Source organism: Manduca sexta, chromosome 27 (assembly GCF_014839805.1).
Source record: "Manduca sexta isolate Smith_Timp_Sample1 chromosome 27, JHU_Msex_v1.0, whole genome shotgun sequence".
Lineage (NCBI taxonomy): Eukaryota > Metazoa > Arthropoda > Insecta > Lepidoptera > Sphingidae > Manduca > Manduca sexta.
The window spans coordinates 18,837,675-18,843,747 of record NC_051141.1 but is presented as its reverse complement, the minus strand read 5'-3'; positions in this window follow the sequence as shown (position 1 = coordinate 18,843,747).

Below are 6,073 nucleotides of genomic sequence, written 5' to 3'. Positions count from 1 at the left end.
TCACTTTACCTGCGGGTTGCAAATCCAAGACCTCCGGGCGCTGTCGTACTTCACACTCAATACAACTACGCCACCGAGCAGTCATAATAGTCAAGCAGGCTTAATAATCGTCTAAGATGTCTGAATATAGACTTTTTCCCTTCTGTCATATGAAAATAATCATAATATATATTAGGTGTGGATTAAAGTGATTATACTTTTTCTGGACACGGGGTGTCTCCGTAGGTACCACCGTCCTTCTATCGCGCTGGCCTTATGGGTCGGTTTGCTAGTGGTATATCCGCCCGAATAGCGACCACCGTACACAAGGTGTTACAACCCACCATAGTGGCCACGTAAGTGTGTCGTGTTCCGAAATCAGCCTGTGTATATCCGGTTCCGGGCCGGCATAATTTTATCGACTGTCGAGGGGTAATCATCTCTCGTCAGTCGACATTCTATTGAAGCCCACTTCACTACATCAGGTGCAGTGGGGCTATTTTGTCGTGTCCATATAACAGAAAAATATCTTTCGATATTTTTGAAAATTTTACTGAATACGACAAAGAATTATGTGATTTATAATTCCATTTACGCAACAAATGGAACATAGACCTTATAATAATCACTAGTCAGACATTTATACTCTTCATTTAAAAGATTTATTCATGTTTTAAATTTTCGTTATTCGTTAAAAGTCATGTTTGGGATAAAAGGAATTGCTTATAACCCAACGATGAGATTTTGTCGATTTAAAAAAAATCGCATCCTCTTATCCTCTAAAAAAGGGAATCTTACAAGCAGCAAAATTACAAGCTATATTAAAAATAATCAAATTCACATTTGGCATTGTATCAAATCTTACTGTGCATAGCAACAACTGTCAACAACAGTAGTTAAACCGCAAAAGTCTAACAAAATTTAGAATCACATGCCAAGATTCAACTCAAATTATTCAATATCAAAATATGCATCGAAGTTCAGAATGTCTTTAATTAACATTACATAACATTAGAGACAAAATTTCTCGTAAATGTTTGAATTTAATTAGCCAATTTAAAAAACCAATAAGAAAATTAACGTATCATTTGTTATTATCCAGCTAATGTATTTTGCGATGTAAAGTTAAATTTAAATGCGAGTTGATAGAATTTCTAACCAAAATGGAGGAGAACATTCTTAAAAAATGTCTCAAGGTTTATCATAATCACTTACACTGACTAAATCAAAGTATCTCATCGTCTCCACCGCGGCACAGTCTCCAAATTGCAACACTTGACCCACACATGTTTTTAACAAACAAAACGTTAAAAATACCAGTAACTGAATTCTAAACATTTTGCTCTGTCTTCGTTTTCGAAGATTCTGTCATATCTTTTTCATTGTTATCAGGCAACTGATAGTAAAAAATGAATAATGCTATCTCAGGTTGGGATAAAACGGTCAAAATCATCTGGAGATATCGCAACTATCAAATTTAAACGATTACAAACATCGTAAGCTGAGATGGCCTAGTTCGGAATGGAATTGTGGCGAAGGTCGAAGATTTAAAACCTAAGAGAGATCTTGGACTTTACGAAGTTACGTGTAAATTATTAGTTAATCGCGCGCTTCGATCACGAAGGAAAAGATCCTAAGGAAACGTAGATGAGAATTTTATACAAGAATTTCGAATAAATGTAAAGTTTGCGTAGGGACTTGATAAACAGAGAGGACAACAAAATGATCCAATGAGTGTTCCTTTTAGGAAACCATAAATATAATAAAATTCTGTATAATAGAATTAAATAATAAAAATGCGGTTTGCGTTAATTTGTTGATGCATTCGCAACAAATGGGTCTTTTGTTATCATTTATTTTTGGTCTGGAGCGATATAACAAAAGATGACCTTTGATATTTTTTGCTAGTTAGACATTCTATGTTAAGTCTAAAAAATGTCTTCATTTACTTCCTGTGGTATAAAAACTCATTGAGTATAATAATATTATACTCTGATATCTTTGATCTATTAAAAATAAAAAAAAACGTTGTTACCTGCCTTATAGTTAGTGTAAAAATATTGCTCAACATTATGAGACTTAACTTCAACTAATGAAAGTTCAGTATCGTACAGAATTTTGTAGCTTAAAGTGATAAAACAATAGACTCGCAGTTAGCGAAGTGCGTCCTTGATTTGAATCCCATATTGAGCAATAATTTGTACGATGTACGATTTGTCGGATCTGCTAACCCAGTTTGTTTAGACCTGGCTTCTTAAGACGACAAAACAAGCGGCTGTATGTAAACGGATGTAAAACTAATATAAATGAATTCTTCAACATGCTTAATGCTAGTTGCACAACTAGAGCAAAAGTTTGCTCGCATAGCGAATACACTTCCCCATGGAACATAATTTAGAATATGGTTTGGGATCTGCCACACATATATATATTTATATATATTTATATTTCATACGTGCATGGTAAAGCCCCACTGTACCTGATTGATGGTAAGTGAAATAGGCGACTGCCTCGGTGGCGTAGTTGTATTCCCCCTATCACATCATGGGACGGAACATACTTGGCAAAAAGTGGGTGCCCTGGTTGCGCCTCTGCATACCCCTTCGGGGATAAATGCGTGAAGTTATGTACTATGTATGTATGTATGAAATAGGGTCCAATGGAAATTCGAATGACGAGAGATAATTGCCTCTCGACAGTCGACACATTTATCGAAGCGAGAAAGTCGCTCCGTCTACATGAGGGTTTACTTTACGTTATAATTCCTATGTTTTTAATAAAAATATTATTTTTTATATATGGCATGGCTTTTTCAGTTTAAGTTAAAATAGTATAATATATTTTGATACTAAAATTCCAAGTACCTCGAAATCCGTCTTTCTTCAAAATGAATATTCAATTTTTATAGTCAACAATAAATAACAACATATTTATGTAATACAAAGATTCGTCTGATGCAAGATGGCGGTTGCAAAGGATTCCGTATCAATATCTATTATCTAATCTCAGCCTTATGTCTAAGATACAAAAACACTCAGAACAGTTTCATTTACTCGAATGGCCGGCAAGATTTCATGTCCCATATGGCCTGAATTCTAAGTCTGGTTCTTTAAAATGAGCTGACTACGATCACTTTGATTGTCTAAGCCTGTGTTATTTCTTCCATGGGTCAGTATCTAAAGTTAAGGATCTCCTGCGAACAATCAATCTTGATCATTCCTTCAATACACTTACGGCTCAAGGCCTTATATAAACATTCATTGTTGCGTACGGGCCTACTACTGAAAGGGATCAGGGCTTAGTCCACCACGCTAGCCCAGTGCGGGTTGGTAGACTTCGCAAACATTCGAAATTCTTATGGAGACGTCTTAGGTAAAACTTCCTCACGATGTGTTAACGAAATACACGTCACTGCGAAAAATAGATTGGAAGTTTGAAAATTCTTGACTTTAATTTCTGCAGGACGTTTTGCAGGAGCAACTTGTCGCATGTAGAATCCAGTTATAGGGCACGGCAAAGCTACGGCACTGCACCTGATGGTAAGTGGAGTAAAGTCCAATAGAAGAGTACTGACGAGAGATTATTACCCCTCGTCAGTCGACACAATCACGCCGGCCTGTTGGAAACGGATATACACAGGCTGATCCCAGAACGCGACACACTTACGTGGACCATTATGGCGGGTTTTACCTTGTGTACGGTGGTCGCTATCTAGGCATATATTTTTTTTTTCCTACCACCAGCAATATACAATATTCTTCACACCGATACACAGTAGTAGTACACTCATCAAATTTAAAGCTATGTAAAGTGCACCAATTTCAAAGTTGTAAATGATGTTGCTACTATTTATGGGTGGTCGTATCGCTTACCATTAAGCGAGTGGCATGTTCGTCTCATCATGCAACTAGAATAAAAAATAAATTATCGCTTTGTGGAGAAAACCTCTCTATTTTAAATAGGGCCTGCGTTTAGAAGTGGGACAGTATTTTTTTTTTCAATGACGAGACGAGCTTGCTGTTCGTCTGATGGTAACCGATACGAACGCCCATCAACAGTAAAAATACCATCCAGTGACTCGAATTACAAAGTATTGTTTGGTATTTTACTGCGTTCGCCATCCAACGTGAGATGTTAAGGCTTATTATGCCTAGTAGTTACACTGGCTACAATGTACTTCAAACCGGAACATAAGAGTGACTAGACAATGCGGCTAAGCTGCAGAAATAGACATTGCGGTGGTATCTACCCAGGCGGACTCTCGCATATGAGAGACCTACCACCAGTAAAGTCACCACATACATTTACATTTAGGGAATTTTATCATATTATAAAAAAATATATACACACAAAGACACTATATCTATACCATTACAAAATAACCTTTTATAGAAAGAGACAGAGCGAATAAACGTCTCGTTTCCATTAACATAAAACTATTTTACGGATTTTATCGAGCTTTTTAAATTTTTCATAAGAAATCATTATGTCTCTTCCGTTAGTCTGTCTTCTTCAGAAATGTTTGAGTGCTGGTCAATAACCACATTGGATGCTTAAACGCAAAATATGTTTTCTTCTACTGCCTCAGTGGCGAAATTCTAATTGAACACATTACAGGTACGACTACCGCGCTGAGGTCCTGGGTTCGAATCCCTGGTCTAGCCAAAACATAATTGCGATTGGGTTTTTTCATCTTAAAATGATTCAGTCGTAGCTCGGAGTCAGGAAGTTGACGGTATAAAGAAAGAAAGAAGAAGAAGAAAGAAAGAAAATATTTATTTGTAACAAGCAAATTTACATAATATAAGTAATTACAAATTTAATACACTTAAATCTATTTGCTCGTCACTAAAGCGAACCCAGCTCAGCATATGCTGATAAAACCAGCGCTGATCTTCCGCTGGGCCGTTTTGTTTTGTTATGATACCCCCATGCATCGGAAAGCAAATAAAGCTGTCGGTCCTGAGCCTGATATAACTCCAGTCATGACGGATTTCCGTCTCACTAGGAATAGAGGAAAGGAACTAGTGCATATATCCCGCGTACCTGACTGATCCCCATTGAGATTGGCCGCCGTGGCCGAAATTCGACTAGAAAGGAATCATTTTAGTTTTTAGGTAAATAGTAGAGCCAGCCAATTTTCTCTTTAGACCTGGTCTAGTGTAATATTGATGGTACATTAATATCAAATATTATTATTACTGTATCAGTCGATTTGACATTTCATTTTACATGATTTAATTTAATGCATTTAACGCCATAATGATTTCTTATGTTTACGCGAATGTTAGACATTGAAATTAAACTAATTTTCGGATTCTATCGCGGTGCTAGTATTTTATTTTCTCCCGACGTTTCGAAGACTTTGCAGCCTTCATGGTCACGGGGGGGACTGAGGTGTTGTTCATCCGTAAAGTCAAAGTTACAATATCTACCTACATTTTACAATTATACAACTTTTTTAAATCACAATAAAGGAATTAACGCCATGTTAATTCCTTTATTGTGATCATTAATGTGCCCCAAGCCTAACTGGTTATGTATATCATGGTGTCATTTATATTCTATGTTTTATGCAAATGAAGTATTTCTAAAATTGATCCTAGAAAAACGGATTGCGCTGATTTAATTCTAGGATTTGCAGGTATATAACAAAAAGCATATTATCATTTAGGGGACGATCGTAAGACATATTTTATAATCCTATTAACTATGCATACAACATTTCAGTGGCCGTCATTCTCCAGCAGAGTGGATTGAGAGATATTTATCATTCAAGCGATTTTAAATCTTGTTTGGATGTTATAGAGTTTGTATTCCATTGGTAAAATTGAAATGAACTTGTGCAAGTGAATTGAGCTAAGACATTGTTCACACTAAACGTTTGAAATGCGAAGTATGGTGTTGTGAGATTCATTATGGACAAACAGGTTGTCAGGAAAAAACCTCAGGGTGTCTGGAAATTTTCTAACACAAAAAAAAAAAAAACGATTGGACTGATCAACGCAAAGAAACTAATTATCCCTCACACACGGTCTCTCACGAAATTCTTGGAGTAATCTTACAATAATATTTGGAAGGTGTTTTATAAGTT